Source organism: Pinus tabuliformis, chromosome 8 (genome assembly GCF_031772625.1).
Source record: "Pinus tabuliformis cultivar Carrire ecotype Pingquan chromosome 8, CPIR1, whole genome shotgun sequence".
NCBI classification, from domain to species: Eukaryota; Viridiplantae; Streptophyta; class Pinopsida; order Pinales; family Pinaceae; genus Pinus; species Pinus tabuliformis.
This window is the reverse complement of record NC_142294.1, coordinates 1,737,667,077-1,737,689,484: the sequence shown is the minus strand read 5'-3', so window position 1 is coordinate 1,737,689,484 and position 22,408 is coordinate 1,737,667,077. Positions and strand designations below refer to the sequence as shown.

The 22,408-nt window shown below is 40.0% G+C and overlaps 1 long non-coding RNA gene and 1 pseudogene across 2 annotated transcripts in view; one reads left to right on the top strand and one right to left on the bottom strand.

The window, feature by feature from the left end:
- The window catches only part of LOC149243053 (ultraviolet-B receptor UVR8-like), a 168,585-nt pseudogene that overhangs the window by 64,371 nt on the left and 81,806 nt on the right, over positions 1-22,408 (top strand). The window contains exon 9 of the transcript XR_016246683.1: positions 10,750-10,803. The product of XR_016246683.1 is annotated as an ultraviolet-B receptor UVR8-like (transcript). The remainder of the gene's footprint in view (positions 1-10,749; positions 10,804-22,408) is intronic.
- Positions 10,740-22,408, bottom strand: part of LOC149243052 (uncharacterized) — a 99,252-nt gene continuing 87,583 nt past the window's right edge. Inside the window, exon 3 of the long non-coding RNA XR_016246684.1 lies at positions 10,740-10,875. This is a non-coding gene — a long non-coding RNA (uncharacterized LOC149243052). The remainder of the gene's footprint in view (positions 10,876-22,408) is intronic.

Genomic DNA, 22,408 nt, shown 5'->3' with positions numbered 1-22,408 from the left:
CCCTCGCCATTGCCTTCTCGTACTTGTCGTTATCAGCTGGGTTAACTGGGATCGCTATCATCCTCAAGGTGAAGTGCTTAACACGATTTCTGTCAAGTACGGATAAGATTTTGGCCTTCCAGACTGCGAAGTTTGAAGCTCCATCCAGTCTGTCCTGGTCTCTTACTTCGTGTAGTGTGATGCTGCTCTTCTACTTCCCTCCTGGAAGTTCTCGATGTGACTCCCTCTGAGTCTCGATTTCCCTCTGGAAATCCTTCTGCCGATGTCGAGATGCCCCCTACTCTGATCGTTTGTGCAACTGCCCCACTGATTCAAATTTCTCGGCTAGAAACCCTTGGTAGCAACTCCCTCCTCCTTGCCCTGTTAGGTACTGTTCTGACTATAGTACCCCACTAGCTCCACTGCAACTTTCGCACAGCCTCCTAAACCCCAGCAACCTGAAGGTGAGAGCTCCTAGGCTCTATGCAATCCCCACACCAGCAATTTGGCCTCCTCAGCCAACTACGTCAGCCCTCCTAGCTTTGGTGTGGCTCTGCGTGAGTCTCCCTTTGCCTCCCTTAGCCTTTGCGTTACCTCTTCCTGGCTCACCCTTGATGACGCAGGCACTGCGTCACCCTTCCCTTGTTGTTGCTCTGCTAGAAACAACTTCTGTCACTCGGGACAACTGTTTTCTATTGCTATTGCTTCGCTCGGCTGATGCCCTCAGTTCTCCTGTGATCTGCAATCACGCTCTGATACCATGTTGAAGTTTCTAAGTCTACCAGTTAGAAACCCTCCATGCACTTTACTGATTTATTCCTACCTACTTGTTTCGTTACTTAACAAGTTATTTACAATGTAAATAATGAAAATAAACACTAGTGCATGCTCAACATATTACAGATCATCAACTGAAGGAAACATAAACAAGCATACAAAATGACATCGTTATTTTTGGACCAATGTCCCTGGAAAAACCCAATGCAGGAAAACCGGTGCAGCTATCTGAGGGTTTTCTTATTAAGCAATTTCAGAGTACAATTTGGGTGCCAAATCCGGCTTACCCAACAGAGAATGCCCTTGGCAGTAGTACCTCTCAGTGTGAGACAAATGTCCTGGCTGAAACCCCGGATAAACCCTCCGGCAGTTCCTCAGCTCCAATCTGCCCCAGAAACCCCAACGTTTGCCTTTCTGGACTGCGTCAGCCTCTTTCTGCCCAATGTTGGCCCTGCGTCACCCTGAATGGGCCTGCGTTAGCCTTCTGGTCCTCTGCGTCAGCTACACTGGCCTCTTTGAAGCATTGCGCAACTCCTGCTGCCTCTGTGTGGCCTTGCATGAGCCCTGGCTGCTACTGCGTCACTCTCTCTGGCTCTTGAGCTGATCTCCTGGCACTATCTTTGCCTCTCAGTCTCTCTGTACTCACTGCCCCTCAGCTGCAACTCTAATCACTAATTCTATCTCTCTTAGCAAACACTGCTCTGGAGAATAGAATCACTAATCATCTGGTGTACTTTCCAAGTGACCCTCAAGCCTCCCCTTATACTTTTCTCGTTGACATATCAACGACCGAGATTAAGTCCCTAATCAACGACTAAGATTAGATCTGGCTTGATCCATGTCTTTTGGACCATTCTAACACAGATTTATATTAGTCCACATTAATATTTTAATTTCCCTAAGTTTAGACATAAGGACTCTATTAAAAATATTAATAATTTTAATATCTCCCTAACTATTTAGAATCTACCCAAACCCTTTCTAGGTATTGGAGATCTCATGTGCCCTAACCTCTCCACCAAATTTCGTGGCTAGAACACATCCGATGCTACCCCAAATCAACAGCTATCACAACTATAACAAAGCTTTTTTGCTCTTTTTTCTTCCAATTGTTGTGGTGTCAACCTTGTAGGTTGTGGAAGGCTAGGGGCAACAACACTTCCATCTTGATAGTTTTGAGTGGTAGGCTTGCTGGTTGCCATAATTTTTCTTTCCATTTTTCTTCCACGCCCTTTTTTAAACCATCCATCTTAGCTTCTGTTACTTTTTGTGAGAGTGAATTTTGTTGCACTTGGTCTCATAATTTTGATATATCATGTTGCATTTCTTCCTCTTCTTCATGAGTCATGTTAGAGCTTTTAGGTTGCTTACTAGGTGTTTCCATTTTCTTTCTTCGGGGTATCAATTAATGCTAATAATACTTCATTATGCCTTTTGAATTCCTTCAAACTAATTTTTCAAACTAATCTGATGCAAAATAAAAGCAAAAAACTACACACCTTTTTTCACTTTTTGAGAGCTCGATATTGAATCTGCTTATATCTGTAATTGCAGATCTCCAAGATCTGAAATTGCGTACTACGATAGCCCTCCGAGTCCTCTTTCTAACACCGCAAGTCTGTTCAAGATTTGATTCTCCAAGGAAGAGTTATGCTAAATCTCCCACGGTGACCTGATTATAGACTGGTTCAGTAGAGCGAACTTGTACAAAGTGCTACGTGTCACTGTTTCGACCTTAGTACCTCAAACTGATATATAGAAAACTACAGGCCGTCCTCGTTCTGAAACTTCTTACGAAATTTCAATCTGATTCTCAGAACAAAAGTTATGACGATTTTCCCCAGGTCACCTGTTTGAGATATAATTCGGGATCCTGCAAAACCCTAACTTCCTTGGATCATATCTCCGAAAATTTTGCAAGAAAAGATTTGAAATTCGGACCCGAGGTTCAGAGAGATTTCCGCTCAAATGGGCTTTTTTTTAGCTTTTAAAACGTCACAGAAAAAATGTTATAGCGAAAATTCCACAATGACCTATTTGGAGCAGCGAAACCCTAGAATCCAAAGCTCTGATACCAAATGTTATGCAACCAACTCACAAAATAGAAGAAAAGATAGATGAATGCCTTCAAAATTAGCCTCTTCGAGGGGGCAACTTCCTTTACATTACACAAATGAACAATTCTTGAATGATTCAAATGACTAAACCTCCTTTCTATATATAGGAGTCTAAGGGGTCACAATATAATCAACGCTGACATAACAGTAATAACATAAGGGCACAACAATAACAATAGTGGGTTTCTATGGGGCACACTAATAACAATATGGGGACAATAGGGGCACAATAATAACTATAAGAGCTACAATGACAATAGTAACGGGGGAATCACTAGTATTATAGGGACCTAACAATCAATCAGGGGTGCAAGAGCAGAAAGAAGACGTAGAGCAGGGGAGGGACAACGCTAAGGCTGTGACTGCGCAGTCCCTACGCAAAAGCCAATGCAGTGAGACGCAGAGGGGGCAACAGGTTCTCTCCAAAGTCGGAATTTAGTTGAGAAGCGTGAGAATATCATTTGTAATATTTCTGACAGAAATTTTTCTGCTATTCTGTTGGTTGTATCTTGTACATGAGATTTTTGCTGAAGACCAATAAAGAAACCCTCATCTGTTGCACCGGTTTTCCCACATTGGGTTTTTCTGGAGACAATTCTCCAAAATAATTGTGTCATTGTGATTACACTTGTGCTAGTATTTTTCCTTGCATTTACTTTCTGCAGTATTTTAATTGTGAAGGCTGAAGTAAAATTTATTTCAATATTTGTTGTAGCAACAATGTGAATAACTTATTTCTGAAATAAAAAGTAGAAGAAATAATATTAGTCACTGCAGTTGGATTTCTATTTAGAAATTTTCACATTGACTTTATATTCTTCTCCCTCTCACTGATGTAATCCTTCGCTTGGTGCTTCTAGCCATCTTCATCGTGGAAGTCACAACTGATTTATTTTTTGTATAGATCAGATCTTCTACCTCTAAGTCCATGGTTCAATAAAGGGAGAGAGAGGGTTTTTTGTTGGCCGAATTCATCTTCTATTTTGGGCCTTTGACCAATGTTGACTTTTTGGACTTGGAGCTTGGTTTGACTCTGATTTTCTGATCTGTTTGGGAGGCTGAGTTGACTGGAAGGTTGACCAAATTTTGTCGAGCTAGTTTGACCAATGTTGATCGAAATTGTAGACCTAGGGTTTCCACATGTCAAAGTTTGATTTTGACCAAATTTGGAGGCACTGTTTGGGACAGTTTTGACTGAACTTTGACTAGTAAAGAAGGCCAAATCTTTTGATTGTTGACCGAGCTAATTTGGAGGGTTGTTGACTATTGACCATTGACTAGTTAGGGCTTCTACTGCTGTTGACTTTGATCAGAATTACAAATTTAACTTGTTGACTAGATTTGACTTTTGGGCTCATCTTTGATTGGATATTGGTTAGTTGATTTTGGATAGTCAAAGGTTTGACTTCGACTCATTGTTGATGAATTGGAACATTGTATCTCTCTGTTGAATGTTTGATGACAATCTAATAGAAGAAGAATTTTGAAAGGGTTTAACTCCTTGTGGGGTTTTTCCATGGTCATTGACCAAATCTTGTCTCTCTTGTTTTTATTCTTGGTTGTCTTCTATGGCATTTGGAATATTGTTCTATCTACAATTGGTTACTGTCATTGGAAGGTTGAATTTATTGGATTAAGTGATTGGTAATTGAAGAAAAATTGTTGTGAGTGATTTTGCGAAGCATAGAACACTGGAAAATTAACAAGAAGTAGAAGTCGGCCTGGGCAAGGAAATTCGAGCCCCTGAGCCACATATAAATAGAGGTCATGTCACATCACTTGGAGGACATCATCACACATCACATTCTTCTCTTGTATGGTTTGTATAGCTCTAAAATTGCAGGTCTAATCTCACATGTGCGAAGGGAAGGAGAATATTTCTGTTTGGGACAGTGTTGACCAGCCTTTGACTATCTTTGACTTGGGTTCATTTGACTTGAAATATCTCTGTTTTGGAAGGCCAAATTGATTGGGAAGGAGACCAAACATTTCTTGGCTAGTTGACCAACTTTGACCATAGATTTGGACTGAGTTTGACCACAGAGTTGTTGAGGTTTGACTGTGCGCTTTATCTCTCCTTTGACCGAGCTTTTGGAGGCTACTTTGATAGGGTTTGACGAAGAAAAGGTCGAGTTCTTTGACTATTTGACCGAGCCTTTTGAGGGCTGATTTGAGTGTTGACTATTGACTAGTTAGGGCTTCTTTTGTTGTTGTTGACTTTGACCAGAATTGATAGATTTGACTTTGGATCAGATTTGACTTTTGGGCTCATCTTTGGTTGATATTGGATGGTTGAATTTGTCTAGTCAAGGGTTTGACCTTTGACTCTTTGTTGATGTACTTGGACATTGTATCTCTCTGTTGAACATTTGATGACAATCTAATAGAAGAAGAATTTGTCAAGGGTTTTTCCCTGGTCTTTGATCAAATCTTGTGTCTCTATTGTTCTTGGTTGTCTTCTATTATGCATTTAGTTTACTGTTCTATCTAAATTGCTTATTGTTGTTGGAAGATTGAATTTATTTGATAAAGTGATTGCTAAACGAAGAAGAATTGTAATAAGTGATTGTATTAAGCATAGAACACTGGAAAATTAACATAGTGCACGAGTGGTGGTTCTGGAGATTTCAACTGTCCATGCGGGAAGAGCTGCTGAGGAGGGCAATGCCGTCAGTACTTGAGCTGGGCGTAGGAGGTCTCTCCATGTCAGAGACTTCGAGGAAAATGGTCATGGTCTGTGGTGATTTCTCCTCTCCCTTGAAGAGGCATGGTTTTGTAATGTTGGCCTGCAAATTTTGTTTTTTGTTGGGGTCTTTCTGAAGAATTTACGGTGAACATCTCTTTTCTCTCAAGAGTTTAATCAGTCAAGGTGACAGTAAACATTTTGTTTACTCCTTGTTTCTAACTCAAGATGTAAGGGTACTGGTCCAAATTCCAGTCTTTTATTAATATAAGTACCCTTATCCTTTCCATTAAAAATAAATAAAAAATTGTCATATTGCAGATTCAATTTTCAGCTGCCTATTTCTTCATGGTTTGGTAATTTCCGAAACTAGTATGTCTTGCTGATTTGGCGTAAAACTGAAGTTGTTGACTGATTTAACATTAATTTTGAAGAAAATAGGGCCGATTTACTGCTGTAATTACAACTGTCATAAAGTGAATTTTAGATCTGTTTTATGCATGATAGGATTGCCCTAGAGGGTCAAAACTTGTTGGCATGCTTTGCTCTCTTTTTTTTCGGATGACTTTGTTGATTGGGGTTGTTAAAAGGTGAAATATTGTTTGTTGTTGCTGCTGTTTTATTAATATTCATAACAATCCTAAGGCTGAAACTTCACATGTTTAAGAGCTAGGAAACCTTTAGAAAGAGGTGAAATTTTTAAAATTGCATTAATTGCATTGATTTAGAAAATTTCTACATGGTGTTATAGCTTTTGTGGCTAAGACCACTTTAGGTGTATGAGGGTGTTCGTATTTCATTGGTGACGTACTTGGGAGAGGTGGTTGACTTGGTTAAGGTTTTTGGGTGTGGGTGTGAAACCCTAGGTCCCTTGGGAGAGGTGCTTGAACCCTAAGAATTGTTTTGTCTACATATATTGCTGATTTGTGCACTTGATTGTTTTAGGATGTGTAAGTTGCCTCTCAGTTTGAGAGAGTGTGACAAGCTAGAATGGGCTTAAATTTTGTTCCATGGAAGCTTAGACTACAAATACTAATGGAAGAAGCCAAACTTTGGGATGATGTTGAGAAAGTGATTTTGGAACTTATTGATCCAGTGTAGTCGGCTGCTCATTAATAGAAGGAAGCGATGGCTATAAGAACCATTCTTGATTCAATGAAAGTGTTAATTTTCCACTGTTCTATGCTGTTACAATCACTTTAAGCCCAATTCTTTTCTTCAATTAGCAATCAATTTCAATCTTCCAGTAACAAATAGCAATTGTAGATAGAACAGTAAATGCAATGTACAATAGAAGACAATCAAGAGTAGTAGGAGACACAAGATTTGGTCAAAGACCAGGGAAAAACCCCACAAGGGGGAAAACCCTTTCAAATTCTTCTTCTTATTAGATTGTCATAAAATGTTCAGAAGAGAGATTACAATGATCCAATTCACCAAGAGTCAAAGGTCAACAACTTTGACTTTCCAACAAACCAATATCCCAGATCCAAGAGAGGAGCCCAAAAGTCAAATTTGGTCAAACAGTCCAATTTGCAATTCTGGTCCAAGTCAACAGCAGTCAAAGATGCCCTAACCAGTCCAAAAATCAGTGGGCAAACTTCTCCAAAAGAGCTCGTTCAACAGTCAAAGTACTCAGCCTTCCTTGCTGGTCAGAATGAAGTCAAAACAGTCCCAAACAACTTAGTCAAACCCAGTCAATGGAGAGAGAAAGTCTATTGTCAAAATCTGTGGTCAACAGAAGTCAAACTGCCCAGAAATCCTCGAATTTTGTTCTAAAGAATGTGGCCTCCTAAAACAGATCCAAAATCAGTCAAATCGAGTCAAAATGACAAGTCAAAGATGGTCAAAGAGCTGGTCAAACTATCCCAAACAGAAGTCACTCCAAAATTTCAGATTTGCCCCCAAACCCTTCGCACGTGTGAGAAGAAGACCTTGCAATTTCAGATGTATGAACCACTCAAGAGAGGAGAGAGAGATGTGTGTCCAAATGAGGTGCCATTGAGTTGTATTTATATGCTTCTTTGGAGACCCAATTTGTCTTTGTAGGGGACCTGTACTTTTGTGCACGTGGGTTTTTACATTAAAAATATATTTTTCCTTGACTAAATTAAATTCTTCCAAGGGCAAAAAGGGTCTTCTCTGTATGAGGAAGGCTGTCCAAAGGAGGGAATTTGTCCTTGAGCTGCCAAGTTAATAGAAGGATCATTTCATCTCTCACATTATAGAGAAGAAGATAGGTAAGGACATGTTTGGAGCTTTGATATAGTTGTTTCAAAACTCTTGTGTTTCTTAGTAGATGCTCCTAGAGAACCAATTTTTAGTTGTTTGTATGAGTAACATCAATATTGTGGTGAGCTACCAAGATCATTGAGTTGAGAGATCAATTTGTTGTCATTGGAACATAGGTTAAGGATTAGGAGTTGGTATCCATTGCTTTGAGTGGACTTGTTCCTTCTTGGATGCCTTTTGTTGAGGGTGCTCATGCTCAAGAGACCTTGCCAAAGTTCACAAAGCTTTGGATTGATCTTGTGCAGGAAGAAAACACACTGTAGTCTTGTTCAAGGCAACAAGGGGAAGTAGATGGGATTGGTGTCGTCGGGAATACAAAGAAGGGTAGTAAGAAAGGTTGCAAGAATAAAGAAGGTATATATATAGGGAATAAGGATTTGAGTAAGATGTTGTCTTTCAAATGTCACTAGATGGGAAATTATGCTAGCTAGTGTCCATTAAAGAAAAAGGAAAAAGGAGTGAAACAAGTTACAATTCGAATTGTAATAGGTGTAGAGGATGATCCTTCTCAATTTGAGATTGCCTTTTCCATGACCTCTTTCTTGTCCTCTAATCCCTTGTCTATTGTTGGATGTTACGTGGATAGTGGAGCTTCAAGGCATATGACATATGACAAGTCACTGTTCAATAGACTTTAGGAGCAAAAGGGAGGCATGTCTAGGGAGCTTGGTGATAATGCTACTTGTCTTGTGAGAGGAGTTGGATCCATTTCCTTCCATATGCCTTGAAGTAATGCTCTTGAGTTGAGTGATGTTCTTTTTGTTCTTGGTTTGAAGAAGAATCTTCTTTTAGTTTCTTGTATGATAGATTTATAGTGGAGAGTCGCATTCAAAGGACAGTAGTGCACTATCGATGATTGTAATCTAGTTAGTGCAAGGATTTCGATTAGAAGGGTGAGAGAGGGTGGCCTTTTCAGTTTACTTACTAATCTAGTGGCACTTGTACACTCTAGTGAGAGGATGGAAGAGCCTTCGAGTTTTGAGGGCTTGAGAGCATATGGGAGCACCTAGATATTTAGTGACAATGACTATACCTGCTAAGAGATATGCTAGTCATGCTGCATTCATTTCTTCCGTCTGTGTGTCTTGCAGTTGTCTCGAGGAGGAGAAGTGTAATACCTTGATGGAGGATGATGTCGAGGTTGATTCCATGTTTGTGGTTGATGGGAGTGTTACCAAAAAACTATCACCTTTAGCTTAAAATCCCCAAAATAGAATGCTAGCCTTGTGGAACTCAAGAGATTGGCCACTGTCACCTCACCAACTATCCCTCTCACTTTAGACTCGTGAAAGGGTCCCTAGTCAAGGGGGGCTTCTCTAAGGATTAACTAGGCTCACTTCATGTAAGTGGGAGTAAAAAAAACCTAGCAATAATCTAGATGAAAATGATAAAATGAAGTGGGCTTGGTGTGATGAGTAGAAGGGGGTCTAGTGCCTTATCTATTTGGGCTACGGATTCATTTAAGCAATCTCAAGAGAACAAGTCAAGGGCATATAAGTAGCCATTTGACATGTTCTACACAGCTTGACATGATTCAAAAATAGACTTAGGATCAACAAATCTAAGGATGTGAATTGTTTTACCCTTAAGTTTTCGTGGTTAACATTTTACAAGGTTATGAGGGAGAGGGTCAATCAAGATTCACTACTCAAAGCAACAATGAGGTGGCCCCTACCAAAGATTGTCTATAGACACATCTAATACTTAAATACGGAATTTGTGAAGTGTGATCTTGAAGGTAGATGATACCAAAGACTATAGTATTAGTGATAGCGTTTTCTCACCACTACATGCTCCTTCAATGTAGCATGGTGTTCCTCTTATGGCGTCATTTGCTTTTGTCATTCATACTCTGCAAACTATAACCTCCAAATGGTTCCTTATAACATTTATCCACAACATAGAAATTGATATAAACAAAACCAAAACTTACATACATAAAACACCTTATCCTTTAAAGTTTGGAGCTAGCTCGCTCACAAGTTTTTTCATTCATCACTAAGATCCAATCTAAGTTGCAAATGGAGAATGGAGAGAGCAAATCTTTCCTCATACGATAAAATTATAATTATCAATTGTTTTCCTAGATCCATTAGTTCTCCTAAGAATAATGATATCATCCCCAACTTCTCCAACAAAATTCTTGCCCAAAATAACCAGGAGTTTGTTGAGATCTCTCTATGTAGGTGTCCTCTCCAGAGTATGGGTGCAACAAGTTATGTACTTTTTGATCAAGTTTATGTCTATCCTTTTGAAGTGTAATTTGTTGGTTGTACTGATTATACAAGGTTTAAACAGATGCCTTTTTGTGCCTTCAAAAGCTATATGTATTATGCACAATGGAAGGCCAAATAGAGGCTGTAATATGTATTGTCCTTCACCTGAACAAGCTGTCTAAAGAAAATGATTTATTTTAATTTGGTGTTGTGTAAAAATGAGAGCATCTCATAAGGTTGTTTTTGATGCCTAGATTTTTTGGTTTAAAGAAATGGGAAGCGCTATTTAAGATCAATTATTGTAGAAGGATACCAAATACAAAGTTTTGTTGTAGCAGCACCTGTCAGCTCTGTAACTATAAAAGAAAATGTTTTAGGAACAAAAAGGTTTAATTTATAAAAGTTCCTAACACGTCATTGAGAGATGAAGATATCCAAAGCTCATTGTATTTATACAAGAAATTGGGACAAGCTGAAACAGTTCTGCATCTTTAAGACTAGGAATTTAAACAGGAATAGGGGTGGATTATCATTTTGTTTCTTGGATATAAATGACAAGGTAGTGGTGTAACAAATACTTAGTCGCTTGTGTGACTATTGCATATTGTCAAATGTACATTTATCAGAAAGTTGACTGTCTTCTTGGATTAATTTTTTTAGATAAAAGTGGTCTTTTTGATCTCAGGTTGATATTGCAGCAGGAGGATGGCATTCCACAGCATTAACAGCTGACGCAGAGGTAATCTCATAGCATCCCAGAATCTCGTTGTACAAGCTGCTTACAAGTTTTGGTTGGCTTCTTCATGTTTTTCTGCAATTTGGCATTGAAACATAATGCAATTCAATGTAATTTTCAGATGAAGCTACATATTGTACATTTTATGCACATGTTGGCAACTATGTATTTGTCATTAAATATGTTTGTTTTCATTGTACCATGCATGTACATTTATAAAACTATTTATCATGGAGTTCAAGCATCTTGCTTTGAATCTCTGGTCTTCTTTGCATGATTGAGAGAGTGACTGTCACGACTCATGATCATTCTTTAAGCACTTTCATATGGCTCCTTACATGCAAAAGTATCAGGAATATGGCAATATGCCATATAACTTAGCAGAAAGACGATGTTTATAATCTGAATTAGTGGACTATTTTAAGCCAGTGATTTATCAGCAGTGCATTTTTTTGCATGTATATAGAAGTCTGTTTCATGCTGGATGTAATTCACTATAGTTTCCTGATAAGCTGCTTAGTTTGATGTAATTGAAGAAAGATAACTTGGGTTGTAAAGATCTGCAACGTTGGCAAGGAGGGATGAGAATGGGGTTGCATGGTTAGGATGCCCATAAAATACACTCAAGAATTAGAGGAAAGACCCTTGTTATACATAGGAGAACCCCAGAAAGTCACATATTGAAAAGAGGGGAAAAAAGAGTGAGGTTGCAAATTACCGAGCTCACTAATAGAGCCGAGCTCACCTCTCTTGTGAGCTATGGTCCAATAATGTTAAATATACGAGCATCAACAATTAAGATTCAATTCGGGTTTGAATTCATAACACTGTTAAATTTCAGACCATGATGAGCAGATTTGTCACTCAGAAAAATTAACCCTAAACCTAGGTAGCTTAAAACTTGAAAGCTTCAATGAAAATAACAAATCGGAGCTAAATTAATCTACAAATACATACTGCTGGAAATTATGAACAATCGAAACATATAAAATAGGACCTCTAAAAAATTCATCTGTATTCTATCTCAAACCGTCAAGAAGAAAATAACATTGCATAAGCCTAAAACTAAAACATGCCAACCAACACAGTGTTGTGCTCTGCGTCTTTTTTATATATTAGGAAGAAGAGGGAAGATACAATGTATCTGGTCACATGCATGAAGCACCCTAGGTGACTTAGTGAAACACTAACTGAATCAATCAACTAGTGTGCTTTTTTGCATGGAAATTTGTTCTAGGAATAGTGTGTCTTCCATTGGAGTAACTCCACACTTAAGAGTATGTAACTCATGGCAAAACTGTAACTCTTCATTAAATGCACTTGTAACTCCTTTATTAAATTCAATTTGTAACTCTCACCAAATATTCTCTCTTGTAACTCCACACTTAAGAGTATGTAACTCTCCCTCACTAATTCAATGTATGGCAAAACTGTAACTCTTCATTAAATGCACTTGTAACTCCTTTATTAAATTCAATTTGTAACTCTCACCAAATATTCTCTCTTGTAACTCCTTTATTAAATTCAATTTGTAACTCTTACCAAATTTTCTCTCATGTCTAAGTGTAACTCTTTCTCTCTCCTTGATTCAAATTGTAACTCCTTAAGACAAGTGTATCTCTCTTTCTATTCTTGGGATGAATTACACTTCTCCTCAAGTAACTCCTTCCTCATGGAATTCGATTCTCCTATTATTGGCTCAAGGCATGAATTCATTTTGTAACTCCTCTCCTTTCTCATCTATTTAAGCAAGAGCAAGTGAGAGTTGAGAGTAGCATGTTCATTGTGAAGAAAGAGAGGTAGTGTTGAGTGTGTGTAAGAGAAGTGTGAGAGTAAGAGCATGTGAAGAGCTAGAGCAAGTGTGAAGGACAAGATTTGATCAAGAGAAGATCTTCAAGTAAAGAGAAAAAGCATTTTAGCTGCAAGTTGATCAAACATTGGTGACTTTATTCGTTCTCATTCTCTCTCTCTTTGTACTCTGCTGAACAATTGAAGAGATCTAATAGAAGAAAAATCATTTGGGTTTTCCCCTTATAGGTTTTGCGCTAGTCATTATACCTAACTCTTAGTGGCTTATATTTGTGCTTGGTTGTTTTCGTGTGATCCTTAAGTTTATGTTTTATCTACAATTGTTGATCTGAAATGTTTTGAAGAAGAAATTTGCATTCTAAGTAATTGCAACAACATAGAACATTTAATTTTCTGCATAGAATTTTCAAGTTTCTGCAAAGATTTTTTAAATTTCTGCATAGAACTTTCAAACTTTAACAAAGAAATGGGAATAATAACTTCCATTTGTAGAGTTTGCATACAAAACGGGTACCAAGAATCTCTAAAGATGAACCCATTTGAAGCACTGTATAGGAGGAGTTGCAACATTCCTATCAGCTAGAGTGATCTAGTGAATAGGGTCCTCAATGGGCTTGATATGTTAAAAAAATGAAGCAAGAAATGGAAACTATTTAGAAGAATTTAAAAGTGGCACAAGACAAACAGAAGTGCTACGCAAACCAACATAGGACACGAATAGTTCAAAGTTGGAGAGCATGTATACTTGCGTGTTAGACCTAAGAAAGCTCCTTGAAATTTGGGTCATGTGCCAGGTTGGAACCACGATTTTGTGGGCCATTTGATGTGTTTGAAAAAATAGGGCTAGTAGCCTATAGGCTGACGTCGCCTCCATCAGTGAAAGTTCATGATGTTTTCCATGTTTCTTTGCTTAAAAGAAACGTGTTGGATTCTAATAATGTGATTGATCTATCTATGCTATAGGTAGAACTAGAGGGAGAATTCCAGTGAAAACCTCTATGCATCTTGGTGTTAATTTTCTAGTAGCTAGGTAGGCTAGAACAATTTTCAAACTAATAACTACTTCCAATGATACAATTTGACTTCTTTAGAGCATTCCAATCATTAAGTAGTTATACTTGAAAATTTCAACCATTAAGATTAGTAAAGTAAAAAAGATCACAATAAGACAATAAAACGAGACACCAACATTTCTTGGGACAAAACCCCACAAGGGGGAATCGTGGTAATCTTTCCTTATGAGAAAGAGTTCAATTCATCAAATTGTACATCAGAATATTCCAGTCAAGGCATTAAGAGATAATTAGAAACTAACCAGCAAGGTGACCTCCCACAAGTGTCAAGCCAACCCTCCAATATGCCAAATCAAAATATCACAAATCTATCCTCCAAGAAGGTTTGCAACTAGGTCAACTTTAGATCACAAAGAGCATCAAACCTTCACACATGTCACAGAGATGATGATCCTAAGATCTTCATGTATATCACAGAGATGACAAACCTTAGTCCTTCGCATGTATCACAGAACAATGTGCCTCAAAGTTTCTCATTTCTTCCATAGGAACGAACCACAAAACCACAAAAATTGTATGTCTCAAACTTATTCTTCTATTCGACCTTCCAAGTTTCCTTGAGTGAGGGAAAATCAAAGATATGTGTCTTCATCTTATACTCGGCCTTCCAAGTCTTCTTTGAGTGACGACAAATAAGAGATGTGTGTCTTCATATTCTACTCGACCTTTCAAGTCTTCTTTGAGTGAGGGAAGATCAAAGATATGTAGTTTGTTATGTATCAAATGAGAAATGCGACTGGTCTATTTATATAGCCTCCAAGCCATGCAAAAGCTTGCCACTTAAGCTGAGCCAACATGAGTGTTAAGGAGGGTCAACTTGACACTTGTGGGGTTATAAACCAAAAATATAAATTCAAATTTTTTCTTCTTTGATTTTATTGATTAAAACATTGACCGAGGTTACCATTTTTCAACACTCCCTCATAGCTAAAGAGGTACTTTTCATTCTTTCTTTTAAGATCAATCTTCTCAACCAATCCACTAGCCTCTCGGTAATGACCCAAGGGAGAGATTACCAAATTAGATGTACAAGTCTCATCCTAAGGAAGGATGATAGCATCAAGCTCATCCCACAAGCCAAAACCAATGGCATCAATGGTCAGAACCTAATTGACCATGGGATCAATCAATATCATTCATGAGGCCAAGCTCTCCAACCATATGTAATGGTTTCTCAATCAAGCATGATTAATCAAGATCAAACTCTCCGACCATACCAATGGTCTCTCAGTCAAACTCAATGACCTAAGAGAGTACATAGGGTCCATCTCCCTGGCCATACACAAATGTCTCTTGGTCAAGCTCAATGACATAAGGGAGGAATCCGTATCTCAATATCATACTTCCCGACTATATAGTCTCTCAGTCAAACTCCATGACCTAAGGGAGGAATCTTGATCTCAATGTAAAAAGAGCCAATTGCCCCGACCACATGGTCTCTCAATCAAATACAATGACCCAAGGGAGAGTACTCAAAATCAGTGTTTTTGACCAAACCTATTGGTCTCTCGGTCAAGCTCAATGGCCTAAGGGGGTAACCAGAACAATATTCCCAACCATAAACCATGATTTCTCATCCAAACCCAAGTAAGATTCATGATGCTATACAATCAATGCTCTCTTGCTCCAAGAGGAATTCTCAGCCACACCAAGCTTCTCATAGAAGCAAACAAACTTCATTCGAGATAGTGGCTTTGTCAAAACATCAACGACCTACTTATCAATAGAAATGTATTCGAGCCTCACAACTCTTCTTTGGACATCATCCCGAATATAGTGATACTTGATCTCAATGTGCTTTGACTTGTCATAAAAAGCAGATTCTCAAAAAGCCTCACACAACTTTGATTGTCACAGTATATCATAGTCGATTCCAACTCCTGATCAAACAAATCAACAAACAACTTTCAAAGGAAAACTTCTTCACAATAGGCTGAACAATCAGTTGTATACTAGACTTCAGCTTGTGCTAGATGCAACAGAGGTCTGCATCATACTTATCCATGATATCCAAGCAAAAACATCCAAAAGTGCTCTGTAGTGCATCCGGCCTAATCTGTAAAACCATACAACTACAATTCTCCATTAGAAAAATATCTCAAACCATAATCAATGGTGCCACATACATATCTCAATATATGTTTCGTTGCAATCCAACCAAGAATTGGCTCAACGCATTCACAACATAGTAGATATTAGGTTTGGTGTTAACCAGATAGTTCAATGAGCCAATCAATTTATGATACATAGAGGGATCAACAGGATCAAAATCAGAGTCGTGCAACTTCGTTAGTTTTGTCACCATGTGAATGTCTAAGGACTTGCAATCCATCATGCCAAATGTTATTGGACAAGGAGATCCTTATCCCTAGTCAGAAATAGATCATCAAAATCATGGGTTCATCTTCAACATCGGATCGACATCACTCTTTGTAGAATCAAATAGTCATCAATTTGAGAGTACCATGTATGGGGTACTTGACTTCATAGTCTTCTCCCTCTTATTGAGGCAATCCTTCGCTTGGTTCTTCTAGCCATCTTCATCTTGGAAGTCACAATTGACTTCTTTTCGACATATATCAAAAATAAGCTTCATTCTGGCTAATTTGTCTACTCTGTCTGAGTCCAGAGCTCATCCAATACAATATTTCTCAACATGAGTCTTCTTGTCACACGCTTTTACTTTGTTCTTCCATTCATCATCTACTGCCACAACCTTGGCAACCTTCATTATGTACTTGCAATCCTTACTAGGAAGCCATGGAAGAACAAATATAACCAAGCAAGATATACAAAGACAAGAGACTAATAGAAACAAGAATAATAGTAATAACAAGAAAGAGAGATATAAAATACTTATCTTTGAGAACATGTCAACTCCTTTTTGATCTTAGCTTTCTTACATTCAACTTGCAAATCAACATCATCCACATCATGATGATGATGTTATTCCTTCCTTGCAAGAGCTAGGGTTTCTTCTTTTAGCGGAAACATTTGATCCTAGGGCTTTGGCCATAAACCCTAGACTTTCTTCTCCAAGCCCTTTTGGTTTACTAGGATTTACTAACCCTAGATATCCAATAAATACTTCTAATCATCCAAACGCTAGAATTTTCAGCCTTTGATTTTTATTTATATACAACTGTTAAAATATCATAAAGTTTCAATCTCCCAAAGACATTCTGATGAGGTATCTTCATATGACAACCACGCATTGATTTCGAGCTTTTCATCAGAGCTTATCAAGTTTTGGAAGTGATTTTAATCTTAAGGAGGAACTCGATCTCTTTAGTAATAGGTGCACAAGTATCTTGACATGAGGAATTTTTCCTCAACATTGTCAACCAAACAATTTACTTTGGCTTAGAAAGGAATTTTAAGTACTACATACATCTTTTACATAGGTCCATACAAGACTCCAATTCAGATCGTCTTCAGAATGCCAAGTACTCTTGGCATAGATGCAAATTTGTTTATTTACACAAGGTCTTCAGTGAATATTGTTGGAGATCTTCACAAGGATTTGAGATATCAACTATATGGTTTCACATTCCCAAATTGTAGCACAATCTTGTCCCAAATTGCTTGAGTTGAGATAAATACACTTTTAATTCTTAAAAGAACCAAGTTTCTGAGAGAGTACATACCTTGCATTGCAATCAAACTTAGCGGTTTTGACTAAACCAACTACCTTCTTGGTACTTTTCTTCAATACCCCGCCTCTGATGCAACATCTTCGAGCATGCACGCAATTGTTAACTTACACTTCACTTTTCAGTGTGACTTCTTCACAAAACATATCACAACATATCAGATTCAAGCGTCAAGCTTTAGACTATATGCCTTCTTTTCCAGATCTCACATTCAACTTCAACCACTGTAGTGTGATTATGCTTCAACTCTGTGATTCATCTTCTTGTTGACAAGACCTCTTTTAGATATTCGATCCATTGATTCTCCTCAGTTGCAGCTTGTCTTCTTGATGACTTGGTTATATTATAAACCAAAACGATTTTGCAGGGTGACCCTTTTTCAATAGCAACAAGAAATATATATTGATCAAACTAGATCTATGACCTAGTCAAGAGACTTCTCCTTGAGAATAACGCATTACATCAAAACAAATCACAAATTTCTAGTTGCATTTCTGATATAAGTGACTGAAGATTCTAAAGCATTTCGTCTTTTGTTATTTCAGAGTACTTTTAGGCAGACTCTTTTACCAATGAAACTTTGATCTTGACTAGGAATAGTCCATAGTTATTATTTCACAAGTATTTTTGCCCTGAGATTATATTGTGATCATTTGACCTATTGAGATCCAATGAAGACATCCTTTTGAGATTTTCAGGCGTTTGAGGCTCCATCCTGAAGATTTTTTAATTGAATTTGTCCTTTTCCAAGGGCTAGGGCTTTAGGTCCAATGAGACATATAGCTTGGTATTCCAAAGACATAGTACATTATTTGCAATGAACCAATGATTTCTTCCTTTCTAGGGTCGTACAGTGCCTTCCATACTTCAAGGTGTGTAGATCTCATGCATAAGTGAAGATCATCATCCTCCTTGATGAGTTTCTTGTCAATTTTATATAGCTTGATTCTCTAGACCTTTTTATTTGCCTTTGATCATAATTGAAATTGTCATGTCCCTTCTCAAACACATTTGTAACAGGGTGTTGTTACACAATTTTGCATAGTTTTGACTAAGGAAGAGGACCCCACACTTTAGACTTAGGGACTTAGGAGCCAAATCGACTTTATTTGGCTACTAGTGGAATGTGGGGGCCACCCACATGGGAGTTCGAATTAGCCATTCGAACAACTTGGAGGGAAAGTCGAATGGGTGGATGGAGGGGCCCACATGAGGCTAAGGAGGCCCAAGGAGCTATAAGGAGAGATCAACTCTCATTTTGGTTTCATCTTTGACATTTGCAAACAACTACTCAATTGTTCACTCTGCTGTTTAGTTGAGTCAATTGACTGTTTAGCCACGAGTCTCTCAAGTGGGAGATTCAACCTCTACTTTGGGGGACTATCCGTGCCCACCCTAGGGAGACTGTTCCACAAGGGTTTTCAGGAGTTCTGGGGCAGTGACATAGCACCAGTAGCCAGCGCAGAGCAAGGAGTGCGTATTTGTAAGCAACCAGGAAACACGCAGAGGGAGATTGAGGCCAACAGAGATCATATTGCTTGTCGGGGAGTTAGGGAGCCGAGGTAGCAGCACTAGACCAACATTCTTGCTGGGTTTTATAGTCAGTTGAGCCAACGTTCCAACAGTGCGAGTTGCTGGGCTGGGGGACAGCGTAGAGGCCACTTAGCAGATTTTCGTGGAGCTTAGGAGCAAGTGATTTTGGCCAAGAGATCATTCGGGAAGTCAGGGGTTGGATAGCAAGGGTGAACTCAACATTTTGGAGGAGTTTTCAAGAGGATTTACAAGCAGTTTCCAGCAGGCCGAGTTTTGCAGCTACAACTGAGGTGAGGCTCCAAGGGGGTCAAAAATCAGAGGTCCAAACCAACCAAAATCCCTTCTGGGTTTTTCTGGGTTTAGGCCAAGGAGTCTGGGGTTAAAAGCATACAATTTTTTGGGCAGTATAAGTGCACTTTCCAGCCATTCGAACTTCAGCAGAGAGACAGTTTTCTGGGCAGCGTAGTGCAGATTGGTGCAGCAGTTGGGCAGCCTTCAGCTCAGCCATTTTCCCACCTGGGTTTGGTCATGCTTGTCCATTGAGACAAGCCCAGGTGCACCATCTTGTTATCTATTGTATTTTGCCTTCAGAAACTTAATAAAATGGCTCAACAGTTCCCTATTTGCAGCTTTTCTGTGGATGCTTGATGTATATTTCGTTTTTATAATTTGTTGCACAGATTATTTGCTTGTTATCACTTGTATTCCTATTTAGGATCATTACAGTGGTATCAGAGCCTAGTTCTTGGCTCAGCTGTGGGGATTATCTCCTATGAGAGAAGGGGACCAGCAGAACATCACCTACCGAAGGCAGAGGTACCGGAGTAGAGAAAGAGAGCTGGAGATTACTCCAGACACGAAGGACAGAGGGAAAGCGGCAACATAAGAGGAGGAAATGGCAGAGCCCAAGAGCATGGAAGAGATGGCTTTTGACAGTCTCCTGAGGGCCCAAAGTGACTTAGCCAAGGGTCAGAAAGACATGCTGGAAGAGATCAGGTCACAAAATAGAGAGAGGACCACTCCTAAAGGGTTTCTGTTTGGGGAAACTTCTGGGGCCTCTCAGCCATCGATCATCCCTCACCAACAGCGCAACGCCCTTCAGCCAATGTGCCAACTCGTGCTAGACTTCCTTCTTTCATGCCAATGGCACCAATCGAGCCTGCAAGGTAGGAAGACCCCCCTCAGATGGGAGATTACTTCAGAAAGTGGCAGTCTATGGATGAAGACTTTAAAGAAGCCCTCTCCTTCAGAGATTACTGCAACACTTGGAGGAGGTATTGCGCATTCTAGAGGAGTAGCAGTTTTATGCCAAGCTCTCCAAGTGCGAGTTTGGGCTGACAGAGATGCTCTACCTAGGGCATATCATTGGTGCTGATGGGGTGAAGGTCCACGAGGAGAAGATTCGGGCCATCCGAGATTGGCCAGTACCTCGAGATGTGACCACGCTGAGGGGCTTCTTGGGCATTTGCACCTACTACAAAAAGTTTGTCAAGGGGTTCTCACAGCTGGCAGCACCCTTGACCGACTTGACCAAGAAAGGGGCCTTCGCATGGACTGATGGAGCACAGGTTTCCTTCGATTGCCTCAAGGAGGTGATGAGTAGTTGCCCTGTCTTGGCACTTCCGGATTTTTCCCAACCATTCATGGTGGAGTGTGATGCATCCGAGGTAGGAGTTGGAGCAGTATTGTCACAGGAGGGGCATCCCATTGCTTTCAAGAGTCAAAAGCTCATACCACATGAGCTGTCATATTCCATATATGACAAGGAGATGCTAGCCATTATGCATGGATTGACCAAGTTCCGTTAGTACTTGGTGGGCAACTGGTTTCGAGTGAAGACTAATCACAACAGTCTTCGACATTTCATGGGGCAGCAGGGCCTCAATGACAGGCAACAGAGATGGGTCAGCAAGGTGCAGGCCTATGACATCGATATAGAGTATGTGCTGGGAAAGCATAATGTGGTGGTCGATGCTCTATCTCGAAGACCAGCTGGGTTATCTCTCATGAGCATTTGCCATGATTGGAAGGCTTAGTTGTTGGTGGAGTACTCCAAAGACAAGAGGGCATGCGAGGTATTGGAGGGTACCCATGCAAGTGAGCGTTACCGAGTGATGGACGAGGTCATCTATTACAAGGGGCTTATTTTCTTAGTGCCCAACTCGCAGTTGAGGGAGAGGCTTCTCCAAGCAACACATGATTCACCACTGTCCGGGCACCAGGGGTTCCAGAAGACTTATATGGTTGTTTGGGAGAGATTCACGTGGAAGGGCCTCAAAGGGGACGTGCTACAACACATACGGGAGTGTGAGGTCTGTTAGAGGAACAAGGGGCAATTGACCCACCCCACAGGATTGCTACAACCACTTTCCATCCTTGAGGCAAAATAGGGAAGTATTTCTATAGATTTCATCACAGGGCTTCCCACAGTGCAGGGGAAGGATTGCATCTACGTAGTGGTTGATAGGTTGACCAAATTTGCCCACTTTTTCACCATCCCCACTAGGTACACGACTGCACAGGTTGTAGAACTGTTCTTCTGGGCGATTTTCAGATTGCATGGGCTCCCCAAGAACATAGTGAGCAATATGGACAGCAGATTCATGGGAGGCTTTTGGCAGGAACTCTTCAGATTGGTCGGGACGAAGCTCACTCCTAGCACCAGCTATCACCCTCAGATAGATGGCCAGACGAAGAGAGTTAATCAGTGGCTGGAAGGGTACCTGAGGAACTACGTGACTGGCCAGCAGAGGACTTGGATTCGGTGGTTGCATCTGGGCGAGTACTGCTACAACACCACACACCACATGTCCATCGGTATGACTCCTTTCCGTGCTCTTTATGGATATGATGCATTGTCTTTTGCTGATATTGTTTTTGGAGACAGCTGGGCCCCAAAGGCCAAAGATTGGGTCCAAGAGAGCCAAGATATCCTCAAGGCTCTCAAGGATAATTTGGTGACAGCCCAAAATCAGCAGAAAGTTTACGTAGATCGGCACAGGACAAAGAGACACTTTGAGGAGGGGGACTTGGTATACCTCCAGCTGCAGCCTTACAGGCAGTCCACGCTGAAGCAGAAGGGGGCTGAGAAGCTACAACCATGCTTCTATGGGCCCTACCGGGTGATTAGACGAGTTGGGGAGGTGGCTTATGAGCTAGAGCTGCCTCAGGGGAGTAGGATCCACAACGTTTTTCATGTCTCATGCCTTAAAAGGGTGTTGGGACAACAGGTGACAGCAGCAGCTGATCTACCCCCACTAGATGATGAGGGCCACTTGGTGTTGGAACCGGAGGCCATTTTGGAGAGCAGGGAAAGGAAACTGAGGAGCAGGACCATCAGGGAGTTCTTGGTGCGCTGGAAGAACTTGCCGGATGAGGATGCCACCTGGGAGGGTGAGCACATATTGGAGCACCCAACTTTGAGGTTGCTTGAGGGCAAGCAACATTTGGGAGGGGAGGACTGTCATGTCCCTTCTCAAACACATTTGTAACAGGGTGCTGCTACACAATTTTGCATAGTTTTGACTAAGGGAGAGGACC